At 34.1% G+C, this 13,197-nt stretch overlaps 1 protein-coding gene across 1 annotated transcript in view; it reads left to right on the forward strand.

Annotated features, from left to right (window-relative positions):
* LOC148109263 (uncharacterized) overlaps nucleotides 1-10,884 on the forward strand; it is a 556,689-nt gene extending 545,805 nt beyond the window's left edge. Inside the window, exon 5 of the transcript XR_015726095.1 lies at nucleotides 9,642-10,884. The gene's annotated coding sequence lies outside the window, so the exon portion shown is untranslated. The remainder of the gene's footprint in view (nucleotides 1-9,641) is intronic.
* The last annotated feature ends 2,313 nt before the right edge of the window (nucleotides 10,885-13,197 follow it).

Here is a 13,197-nt window from a genome sequence, read left to right on the forward strand (position 1 = left end):
TTATTATTAATGTTTATAGTTTATTCAAATGTCCTAGTTTTGATGTAAAGTCCTTTTTCTGTTCCAGAATCCCATCTATGGTACCAAAGTGCATTTAGCAGTTATGTCTCCTTAGGTTTCTCTTGTTTGTGGTAGTTTCTTTGTTTTCGGTGACCTTAGCAGTTTTACAGATTATTGGTCATGAAATTGCAGGATTGGAATTTGCTGATTTTTTTTTCTCTCACCATTATGTTTTGCTTATGGGATCCCCAAAGCCCAGTGTCAATGTGCCATTTTCATCACATACTTTATGACTCTTGATGTTGACCTTGATCACCTGGCTGAAGTAGTATTTATCAGATTTCTCATAACAGTGAGTTACTCTACTTTTCCTTCTTTCTATACTGTATTCTGGGAGGAAGACATTGCACATAGCCCATACTTAAGGAGTGGTGAGTTATAATCCTTCTTTTTTTGGGTGGACTATTCAAATAATTTGTTTGGAATTCTTCTGCATGAGAGATGTCTTTTCTGCCCCAAATATTAATGTATTCAATCATTTACTCATGTTAGCATGGCCTTATAAGCATTTATTTTATACTCTTAATCCCAAATTTTATAATCCAATACTACTTTATTTTTTTGTTGCTCCATTTGTTCTGGCTTTGGCCATTGGAAGCTCTTTCATTTGGCTTCTGTATCCTTTGACAAATCCCCATCAATTTTTTAATACTTTCTATTTTCTGGAATTACATAAAACTCCAGGCTTATATTGTGTTATTTCTTGCTCTCATCTTGGAATTAGCCATTTCTTCTAGGAGCCTTGGTCCCTTTTATTGGAGAATGGTACTAGAAACCAAGAGCTGGGTGCTAGGTGTCCCTGCGGATGCTGAGGTATCATTTCTCTTAGGCCCACCCACTTGCCAGAACAACAACAAAAATATGTCTGTATATTAACACTTGTATATACAAATATCTATCTATATGTTTTCTATGCCGCCATCTATATCTATATTAAGTAAACCATAAGCTCCTACTGATGTCTGCAATTTTAATCCATTACCACATGAATGATTCTAACCTCCTGCCTTTGCTTACCTGCATTCCCCCACTCCAATAGTGAGAATCCTGGTTTCTATCATATGCCACCTGCTAACTCAATTGCTCACTTATAACATACATGTATAGCAGTACCAGAAGTGTTAAACCATAGCCTCATGGTAAATACTTTATCAACTGGAAGGCAATGTTGTGTGCAATTCCTTTTACCTTTAGACTTACAGATTCCATTACTTTTGAAAGTTACTTAGATCGTCACCTTATTCCCTTCCCCCTTCAGGGAGGTTTTCCCACACATTTATAACAATATGGGTGGACTCTCTTGTTATCGTCTGCATTTGTTCCTTGGAGTCCCCAGCCTCCTAAATGATCTTTTAAAATTTGCATTATTGAAAGCTCACTTTTTGTGTTGTAAACTTCTACAGGTTTTGAAAAATATCTACCATTTCAGTATCATACAGAATAGTTTCACTACCCAAAATAAATCCTCTGTGTATTCACTCCTCCTGTCATACTGAAACTTTGGAAAATAATATTTTTTTCTGGTTTCTAGAGATTTGTCTTTTTCAAAATGTCGTATAATTGCCATCATACAGTATGTAGCCTTTTCAGACTGGCCTCTTTCATTTAGCAACATGCATTTAAGATTCCTTCACATCTATTTGTGGCTTGATAGCTCATTTTTTATCACTGAAAAATATTCCATTGTATGAATTATCACAGCCTGCTTATCTAATTACCTATCATAGAACATCATGGTTGCTTTCAGTTTTTGATTATTATGAATAAAGCTTCTCTAAATAATTTTGTGGAGGTGTTAGAATGAACATAATTTTTCAACCCCATTGGGTAAATACCTGGTAGTATGATTATTGGATCAGATGGTAAGACTATTTAGCTTATGCCAAACTGTCTTCCAAAGTGTCTGTACCATTTTGTATTCCTACCAGCCAGAAATGAAAGCTCCTACTGCTCTACGGCCTCATTATGTATGAATATAGTTCTGGTGCTCGCTATGTCTTTTTGGATCATGCTTTGTCTTGCTTTGTAGCTTCTTTACAATTTTTTATTGAAAGATGAGCATTGTGTGTCATGAAATGGGAAGTGAGCTGAACAGGCATTTAATATGAGGTTCCTGTTAATCTGGACAGGTGCTGGGCTGTATTTAATGTTTACTGTAGCTGTAGATGCCAGAGGCTCCAGTTTCCTCAAATGTCTTTTTGTTTGTTTTATTTTGTTTTGTTTTGGTTGAACCTTGTTGTATTTATTTTCCTTAAGTACTCCTTGTTAAATACTATGTGTGCCTTGCATCTTTTTTAGTTATAATTCACTGTTTTACTGGAGCCCTGTTGATATGGTGGCAAGGTGTGGAGAAAGGAACCATTCTATAATGTTGTTATTATATTACAGTCTTTAAGTGGGCCTAAGTGCCTGGGCTTTGACCTTAGAAGTGTTTCTTAGTGTTCCTCTACCCCCCTTAAGTGAGATAGGGTGTCTGAAGGGAATTTGGCAATTTATATTTCCCCAAGATGAAAAAAGAGTTGTTTCTTCTGGAGAGCAGGGTTTCGTTATGGGAAATGCTATGGGAAATATAGAATACTGGATAGTTGGGAAAACATTACTGAATTTCATATCCAATTTTATTTATTAGTATTCATTTTCAAATCCATACTGTCGGTGAATCATCAGCACCTGGTTAGCATCACATCCATGGCCTTTTAATCTGGTGAGATTTCAACTTCTCTTTTACCCAGCTACTTTCTTGACCTTATTATGGGTAAATGGAAGTCATGGGAGGCGGTTTTAAGGAACTAACATTCAGACTAAAACCTAACATTGTCATAGGATTTCATGAGATAAATAATGGGATGGAAGACAGTTCTATCCAGAGAGAAGGATATCTGTGAAAACATTGTCCAGGAATCAACATAACTAAGAAAGACACAGCAGGCCAGACATGCTAGAGTGTAGTGAGGAAGAAATGGATGCTTGTGACTCCTTTCAATATACACACTTGTGAGATCTTTGCAATTACTCAACACTGTTAGCTAATGTAATTAAACAAAAGAAAAAATTAGAGGCGTGAGAATTAGAGAGGAAGAAGTATTTGCAGACAATATGTTAGTATACTTAAAATGCTTAGAGAATCAGTGACAAAATTAACTCAAACAATAAAAGAATTCACTGAGAGCGTACAGTATCAACTTAATATGAAGAACCAATAGTTTTTATATACATGAAGGATAACTAGTCATTGCAGAATATATTGTTTGAGAAACTATTTATAATAGTAAATGAAAGTAAATTATTTAGGAAGAAAGTTAAAGAACTGTTTAAAATCAATATGGGAAAAATTTTAAAGCACTTCTAAAGGACACAGATAAAGATTTGAACAATTGTAAGACACCCTCGTTCTTAGATAATATGACTCAACATCATATAGATTTCAGTTTTCCCTAAATATTAAATATTTAATGCTATTCCACGAAATTATCCACAAACTCCTTTTTTATAACTTATTTTATTTAAATTCAGTTAGTTAACATATAGTGTATCATTAGTTTCAGATGTAGAGTTCAGTTATTATCAGTTTCATATAACACCCAGAGCTCGTTACATCATGTTCCCCCCCTTAATGCCCATCACCCCGTTACCCCATCCCCCCACTCTCCTCCCTTTTAGCACCCCTCAGTTTGTTTCCTACAGTTAAGAGTTTCTTATGGTTTGTCTCTCTCTCTGATTTCATTTTATTTATTTTTCCCTCCCTTCTCTTATGATCCTCTGTTGTGTTTCTTTTATTCCACATAAGAGTGAAACCATATTATAATTGTCTTTTTCTTTTTTTATATAATTTTTATTTTGTTATATTAGTCACCATACAGTACATCCCCAGTTTTTGATACACTGTTCCATGATTCATTATTTGCACATAACACCCAGTGCGCCATGCAATATATAATTGTCTTTTTCTGATTGACTTATTCCACTCAGCATAATACCCTCCAGTTCCATCCATGTCGATGTAAATGGTAAGATTCCATCCTTTTTGATGGCTGAGTAATATTCCATTATATATTGTATCTTCTTTATCCATTCATCTGTCAATGGACATCTGGACTCTTTCCATAGTTTGGCTATTGTGGACATTGTTGCTATCAACATTGGGGTGCAGGTGCCCCTTCAGATCACAACATTTGTATCCTTTGGGTAAATACCTAGTAGTGCAGTTGCTGGGTCATAGGGTAGCTCTATTTTTAACTTTGTGAGGAACCTCCATACTGTTTTCTAGAGTGGCTGTACCAGCTTGCATTCCCACCAACAGTGTAAGAGGGTTCTCCTTTCTCTGCATCCTCGCCAACATTTGTTGTTTCTTGATTTGTTAATTTTAGCCATTCTGACTGGTGTGAGGTGGTATCTCATTGTGGTTTTGATTTGTATTTCCCTGATGCTGAATGAACTTGAACATTTTTTTTCACGTGTCTGTTGGCCATTTGTATGTCTTCTTTGGAGAAACACAGTGTAGGTTTAGAAGGTACATACCTCAATATCATAAAAGCCATATATGAAAAGTCCACAGCAAATAGCATTCTCAATGGGGAAAAACTGAGAGCTTTTCCCCTAAGGTCAGGAACATGACAGGGATGTCCATTCTCACCCCTGGTGTTCAACATAGTACTAGAAGTCCTAGCCTCAGCAATCAGACAACAAAAAGAAACAAAAGGCATCCAAATTGGCAAAGAAGAAGTCAAACTCTCAGTCTTCAAAAATGACATGATAATTTACATGGAAAACCCAAAAGACTCCACCCCAAAATTACTAGATCTCATACAGGAATTCAGCAGCGAGGCAGGATATAAAATCAATGCACAGAAATCAGTTGCATTTCTATACACTAACAATGAAACAGAAGAAAGAGAAATTAAAGAATCAATTCCATTTACAATTGCACCCAAAACTATAAGATACTTGGGAATAAACCTAACCAAAGAGATAAAGGATCTGTATTCCAAAAACTACAGAATAGTCATGAAAGAAATTGAGGAAGACACAAAGAAATGGAAAAATGTTCCATGCTCATGGAGTGGAAGAACAAATATTATTAAAATGTCGATGCTATTCAGAGTAATCTATACATTCAATGCAATCCCTATCAAAATACCAGCAACATTTTTTCACAGAGCTGGAACAAATAATCCTAATGGAACCAGAAAAGATACCGAATAGCCAAAGGAATATTGAAAAAGAAAACCAAAACTGGGGGCATCACAATGCCAGACCTCAAACTCTATTAAAAGGTGTGATCATCAAGACAGTATAGTACTGGCACAAAAACAGACACAGAGATCAATGGAACAGAATAGAGAATCCAGAAATTGACCCTCAACTCTATGATTAATGAATCTTCAACAAAGCAGGAAAGAATAACTAATGGAAAAAAGACAATCTCTTCAACAAATGGTGCTGGGAAAATTGGACAGCCACATGTAGAAGACTGAACCTGGACCATATTCTTACACTGTACACACAGATAAACTCAAAATGGATGAAAGACCTTTAATGTGAGACAGGAATCCATCAAAATCGTAGAAGAGAACACAGGCAGCAACCTCTTTGACCTTGGCCGCAGCAACTTCTTGCTAGACACGTCTCCAAAGGCAAGGTAAACAAAAGCAAAAATGAACTATTGGGACTTCATCAAGATAAAAGCTTTTGCACGGCAAAGGAAACAATCAACAAAACCAAAAGACAACTGACAGGATGGGAGAAGATATTTACAAATGTCTTATCAGATAAAGGGCTAGTATCCAAAATCTATAAAGAGCTTATCAAACTCAACACCCCAAAAACAAATAATCCAGTCCACAAACTCATGTATGAAACAGGTTGACACTTCATTTCACATGGTAAAATAAATATTCAAGATTTCGAAGCTGAAACAGAAAAGCTATAAGGAGGGAATCATACAAATCCAAAGGTAAAACTGCTTGATACAGGTGCTTAAATAGATATGCAGGCAGTAGAAATGTGCTCTACCACATATTTAGTATATAGGGTTTTTAATAAACATTGTTGATGGCTGACTGAATAAATAACCATCGGAAAAAAGTAAAATTTGATCCATATCTCATAAGAATTAATTCCAGATGAATCAGAGATATGAATGCATAAATGAACTCTATAAATATTAAAAGAAAGTATGAGTAAATTATTCTATAACATACATATAAGATTAGACTTTTGAACTATGGCTCAAAAATCTATTTTTAATCAAAGAAAAGATGGACAAATTCAGCTACACACACATACACACACACACAAACACACAAACCTGTACAGCAACAGCAACAAACACACAAAACACTCTAAGCAAAATCAGTCAAATGACAAACTTAGAGAAGATACTTGCAAAAATGACTAACATCCCCTAAGATATAAAAAATATTTAAAAATTAAGGAAAGATGGATTAATAGCCCACAGCCCATCAAAAAATGAGTAAAAGATAAAAACTGGTAATTCATTTAATAAAATATAACAGTTCCATTTAAAAACATTAAAGTATCTCCCACTCAAAAGACAGAGATGCAATTGTCAGATTACCAACTACTAAACCCCTTGACAATGTCTGTTGACTGAACTAAGCAGGCATTCTATACCATTGCACCTGCGAGTACAGACTGATAATAAACTGATGCAACCCTTATGTAAAAAGTATTTGGCAACTTCAAAAACAAAAATATTCTTATGTATTTATCTTCAGGACCAGCATCCCACTCCTTGGAATTTACTTTAAAGGTAATACTTCCAGCAATTCAATTTATATATTACACACACACACACCACACTACACACACATAGCACACACACACACAAGGTTATTCATTGCAGCACTGTTTGTAACTGCAAAAGAAGAGTAAAGGAATAAAAACAATGGAAGGAAAAACAGCCTCCCTGTAGTTTCCCCAAACAACCTACAATCTAGGCACGCTGAAGTCTTCACTTTTTTCCCCTATGAAGCTTTCCACTCTTCTGTGTGACTTGGAGTCTGACAAAACATAGACAACAGTGGCTGACTCCCTTTTTATAGCAAGCAGAATAAATAGACTTTGCTTTTCTGTTGTAATTAGCCTTCATTTATTTCCACAATACTAAACCCCATGCATGAAATAGCGGGAGCCATTATCCCAGAAAATGAATGGGAAGTATCAGGTACCTCAGAAAATGAAAGAGGATGGCATAGGGTAAAAAGTCAAAGTGTGGTTGAGAGATATTATGACAAGCATTTCAATCCTCACATTCCTTCCTTGAACCTACCCATATAGAAAGCAAGGGTATATACTCTTCTCTAGCTCTGCTTCTAGAAAGTCAGAAACAAGGCTGTATTCCTTAGCCAGAGGATCATACTATACTGAACTGGGAAACCAATAGTCTCAAAGCTAAAAAAGAAAGGTAATAATATGGGTAATTGAAATCCTCAATTACTAAGTCCCTCTATGACTAGCCTACAGTAAAGCATAGCACTGGGCAGGTGCTGTTTCTATGAACAGAATGTCTAAGCAAATTTTTGTGGCTCCATCTCAAGGATGAATGGGCAAGCAAATTTGAAGAAGGTTTTTAATAGGAAAGATACAAAAATCATACAGAAAACTAAAAGGCACTCAGAGGCAACAGAACAATCAATAGAAAAATAAAGCCAACTAACAACATCCTAGTTATTATCTTCAGAGAAATAAGAAAAGGTATTGGACATGTGAAATAAGGTATCTTAAAAGAATGCATATTCTTGGAAATAAAAATATGTTAAAAGAAATAATCACTACAACAAGCGATTTCGGGTCTAGGTTGAAGAAACTTTTTCAGATAAAACAGCAACAATAAGAACAACTACAAAACGCAAAATAAAGAAAAAATAGAAATAAGATTTAACTGATGCAGCCTCTGAATAATATGAATTACAGAAAAACTAAAATAATACAATAAAATTTCCCCAAACGAAGTATGTGTTTGCAGATTCAAAGTGAACACACAAAGGGCCTTACACAATGATTCCCATATAAATACACCAATACATGATATCACAGTTTTTTAGTTTTTGAGGAAAAATGATAAGATACATCATATTCCCAGAGAGTGAAGAAAAGCAGAAATAGGAAAACCAGTTGCATACAAAGACTTGGGGACTAGAATGATGGCAATAACATTAGAATCAACAAGGTAGGGGAGAAATACCTGCCATGTTCTGAGGGTGATGCATTGCCCAATACTATACAAGACAAATTATTAATCAAATCTTAGGGCAGAATAAAATACTTTTTCCAATATGCAAAGGTCTCAAAGTTTTTAACTCCCGTTCACTTTCTCTCAGGAAATTACCAGAGTGTGGACTCTATTCATGCATAGAAAGATTGAGTATCGCTTAAAATATCATTTATGCCCTACTAAAATAAAATATTTTCTCCCTAATCCCTGTCAGATGTTTCATGGAACTTCATAAGCTGATCCTTAAGTAAATATGAAGATGTAAATAAATAAGAGTAGATAAGAAAGTGTAAAAATGTTAAGAGGATATGCTATAACAAATAGAAATACTTGTCCTAATGGCATGAAATTTGACATTGTTTAACATTGATATAGACACACGCAAGTAATCCAATGGAACAATTTAGAGATCCCAGGAATAGAGCCCTGTGTATGTGGGAACTTAGATTATGGTAAATATTTTGTTAGATTTTAGCAGGAAAAAGAAAGGTCTATATAACACAGAGGACATTAAAGTTGTTTGCATATTCCTTAAATGTATTTTTAAAATCTAATCTTTGCACATTTATTTTTTCATTATAATTTGTAGAATTTGTAACTTCTGTGTATTTAAATATTGAGATTTTAATTATAACTGTTATAATATTATTATATATTAGAGCAGTTTATAAAATATATCCAATGGAGTATAAATACCATAACAGATTATATCTACCAGCATCCACTTAAAAATTCATGAATATGCTCTTTTTAACATTCTGAGACATTATATCATAACTTTTCCCCCTATGAACTCATATTTCCATTCCACTTGCCTTGCAGAATTTTCTCCAATTTACTATATTTTATGCTTGAAAGTTATTTATTGATTGTCCTATTTTTGTTCAATAAAATGTGTATAAAATTGACATTTTAACTTATGTTTTTTCCTATGACATTAAAGACCTGGGTATTCAAATATTCACTGGATTTTTAACTTCCTTTTATTAAATAACTTTTCACTGAAATATTAAATACATTTGTAAATACTCACAAATAAAAAATATATATTGAGATCATTTTCACATGTAAAATTACACTCACAGATCAAGAAATAGAACAAGACCAGCAATCAAGAAATCTCCTTTTCCCTCTTACTGCTTCCCCTCTAAGTGACCACTATTCCGATTTCTAATATTAGAGGTTAGTTTTGCCTACTTTTGATCTTGCTCAATATGTGCTTGTGAGAAACATCTGCGTTATTGCCCTATCAGCGGGTCATTCATTCTTACTGCTATTTAGGATTTGAGTATGTGGCTATAACATGGTTTATTTTTTTTCTCTGCTTCTGCTTTGCCCCCTCTAGCCTGGTGTAGTCCTCTAGGGTTTCCAGCTGAGATGAGGTGTTTACCAGGGTGCCTCTCTTAGGTGAGTATTGAATTCCAATTTTTGCAATTTTTGTCTTCTCAGCACTATTAACAGCATAAAAACCTATTTGACCACTAGGAGCAGTTCAAGAATTTGGCAATTGCCTTAAAGTAAAAACCAATATGATGCTAGACTTCCTTTCCTGTGCTACATTCTCACAGTGATTGCTGCTAGACCAAGTACCTCTCTCCCAAGTTTTGATGTTTTTTGTACGCATAATCTTCACTTTTTTTTTTCCCTCCAGCCCCATGAAATTGGCAGAATATCTGCTGGTTTCTCTGCCTTTTCATAGTGGTAGTCCCTACTTCGACTGTCTTTCAAGATACATGCCAAGAATCATCAGATGTCCCCAGGGATGAAGAGCCTGCAGGGTTGGCTCACTTGTGTAGTTAGTTCCCTTTCTCTTCAGGATACTGGTTTCTTAGTCATGTTTCCTTTGGGAATTTTCCATTGCCTTCTAACAGTTTTGTTTGGTGGTTGCTATTTGTGTTTTCTGTATTTTTCTGGCTATTTCTGGGTTTCTCAGTGGTACATTTGACTGCTATAATTATTTTATCTTAGCCCAATAGAAAAGTCTACCATCACTTTAAGTAAACTTTTTGTAAAAGCCTAACATACGCACAGGAAAGTGCACAAATATACATGGGCAGATGCAAGAATTTTCAAAAGTGAACACACTCTTGTTACAAGAACCCAGATAAAAAATAGAAAATAATAAATACCCTTGTGCCTGCTCATAGCTGCTTACTACAACCACCCAAGAATACCTACTATTCTACATCATATGTGGAATATCTACATACCTACATTTCTAACACCATGTATTAGTTTTCCTTCTTGTTGACTTTTATACATAAGAAGTCATTGTGAGCATTTTTTGTCACAGCCTTACTTTGCATGACATTTTGTTTTTCAGACAATATATTTTTGATCATGTTGGAGGTCTCCTTATTTTTGTTAATTGGTGAATTGGTTGATTTTCAACCCTTAAACCACCTCTGAATTCCTAGAACATCATTTGGTATGACACTTAGCCACAGTATATTATCTGGATTTGATATTATAATATGTTTTAGAAATTTTTGCTTTTATATTAATGAGGGTTATTTATTGCCTTTATGCTTAATGTAATTTTTCATATTTTTATGTCTATATTTCACTGTGTTTTCTACTTGAACCACCTGTACTATATTCTTTTTACAAATTCTTTGTCTTTCTTATTAATCTAGTGTATTTATCTTTGTATTTTCCTATTTATTAACATTTAGCTATACATGATTTCCTTATGTTTTTAAGAGTTACTGTAGTCTTTATTACAGTTTAATAAAGTGAACACTTTTATGTCTCTCCCAGTAATATTAAGACTTTAAAACAATTTATGCCTATCCATTTACATCACACTCGCCTTTTGTTTTTATGCATTTTAATTTATGTTTGAAACCCTACAAACAGTATCATTGAGATCCCCCCTCACTCTCACACACACCTACCGCGCGCACGCGTGCACACACACACACACACACACACACACACACGTTGTCCTGCTGCATGGTTACCTGTTCCCCTGTTCTTTATAACTTCTTTCTTTTATTTCTATCTGAAATTATCATTCTGCATAAAGGATGCTCTTTTATTTCTTTTAGAGCATATCTAGGTTGGCAATAATTTTTCAGCACATAAAGATGTCTTTGTTTATAGTGAGAAGTCATTTACCTGTTTTATTCTATTGTTGCTCTATGGCAGGTATCTTATTCTTTAGCTGCTTTTAAGATTTTCTCTGTCATTGGGATTCAGACATTTTACTAAGTAAAACGAGTTTGGCTTTCTTCATGTTTTTTTTCCTTAGAGATTTCAGAACATCTTAAATATATATGTTGATATCTTTTGTCAACTTTCTGTTGAATTTTCTTCCTTCTTTTTTTGAAATTCCATCTGAGTATGACATCTTTTCACTGTGTCCCATATATTCTTGCTCTTTTTTCTATAATTTTTATTTTTTCTCTATGCTTTAGTTTATGTATTTTCTCTTGGCTCATCTTAACATGTCACCAATCCTTTCTCCTTCTCTTCTTTAATATCTTATTATGTCAATTGATGATTTCTGTTATTGAATTTTTCAGTTTTAGATTTCCTATTTGATTCTTTTTTTAGTTCCAATATTTTCTTTAAATTCTCCATCTTAAAAGATATTTTCTCTGTCTTCTGCTATTTCTTTAAAAATCTTAATTATAGTTACTTTAAAGTCTTGTGAGCATACTCCAATATCTGAATACATATAAATCTCTCTTTTTCCTGATTTTCAGTTATATTTTCCCATATTTTGGCAAGTCTAATGCTTGTTGATTGAATTGTGTACATTTTGGATAAAATTTTAGGTGTTCCAGATGATACATCCCTCTTTCAAATAAAATCCACCCTGCCTCCTATTAGGGAAATAGAATGAGAAATCTTTACCTTAATTCAATCAGAAACAACTAAGTCAATCTATTTTGCAGATTTGGTGTGACTCGTATCTACGTCTGCTTTCCCTGATTCCTAGAACAAAATATCCAAGTGTGTAATTGAGAGGACAGTCCTCATGGGTATATCATTGTTATGTCCTGAACTGAAATTCTTTTTGTTCAACACATCAGGACATTCAAAAACTCTACTTGTTCTCACAGGGGTTTTCTTACTACCTTTTTTTTTTTTTAATCTCCTTTAATCTCGTGGCTTCAGTTTTCAATGTATTGAGTAGAAAACTGGTTTCATTTAAACTCAGTTCTCTGGTCATTTTTTTCTCATCAGGATCTTGATCTCTCAAGCCTCTAATTTTGTTCCTCAACTCCTGAAAAACTATAAAAGCTCTTCTGATTTCTCCATTCGCCCAGAAGCATTCTCTATCTAGTAAATGCCAAGGTTTTTAACGTCTTGTATATAAAAGATGCAATATATCTATAGCATATAATAGCACTTATCTACCTCTATCTATAATCTATCTATGTATCTATTTGTCTATCATCACTTATAGACATTTGTGAGAAAAAATGGAGAAGAGAAGATGGAAAACACAGAAAAGAGCTATAACAGTCTCAGAGTTTTTCTATACATTTGTTGATACTGTGGTAGTGGAGATGAAGTATGGTGATGTAACTAAGATATATTGCCAGATATGACCTATAGCAGTATTTCAAAATATTTGTGATGAGGTGACTGTTTTCCAAGTTCCCCAATCAGCTACAGACCAACACTTCATAAAGTAAAATAAAAGTAAATTACTACAAGATGAAGTGACAAAGAAAGACACAAAAATGTGATCCCATTTTTGTTACTGGATTTAAGTGATACAAATTATTTTGTTAAATTCCTGTAAGGATTTTTAAATATTGACTCTATTTCTATACTTATCTCATCCCAGGTTGGTAGCAAATAGTTTATTGACATATTTAAGTAACATTGATCTAGATTATGTGATGAAATAGAAATAGAAAGGGATTCAGTACTTTGGGGCTATT

The sequence above is a fragment of the Ursus americanus genome, chromosome 11 (assembly GCF_024610735.1).
Source record: "Ursus americanus isolate L20-20 chromosome 11, mUrsAme1.1.p, whole genome shotgun sequence".
Classification (NCBI taxonomy): domain Eukaryota; kingdom Metazoa; phylum Chordata; class Mammalia; order Carnivora; family Ursidae; genus Ursus; species Ursus americanus.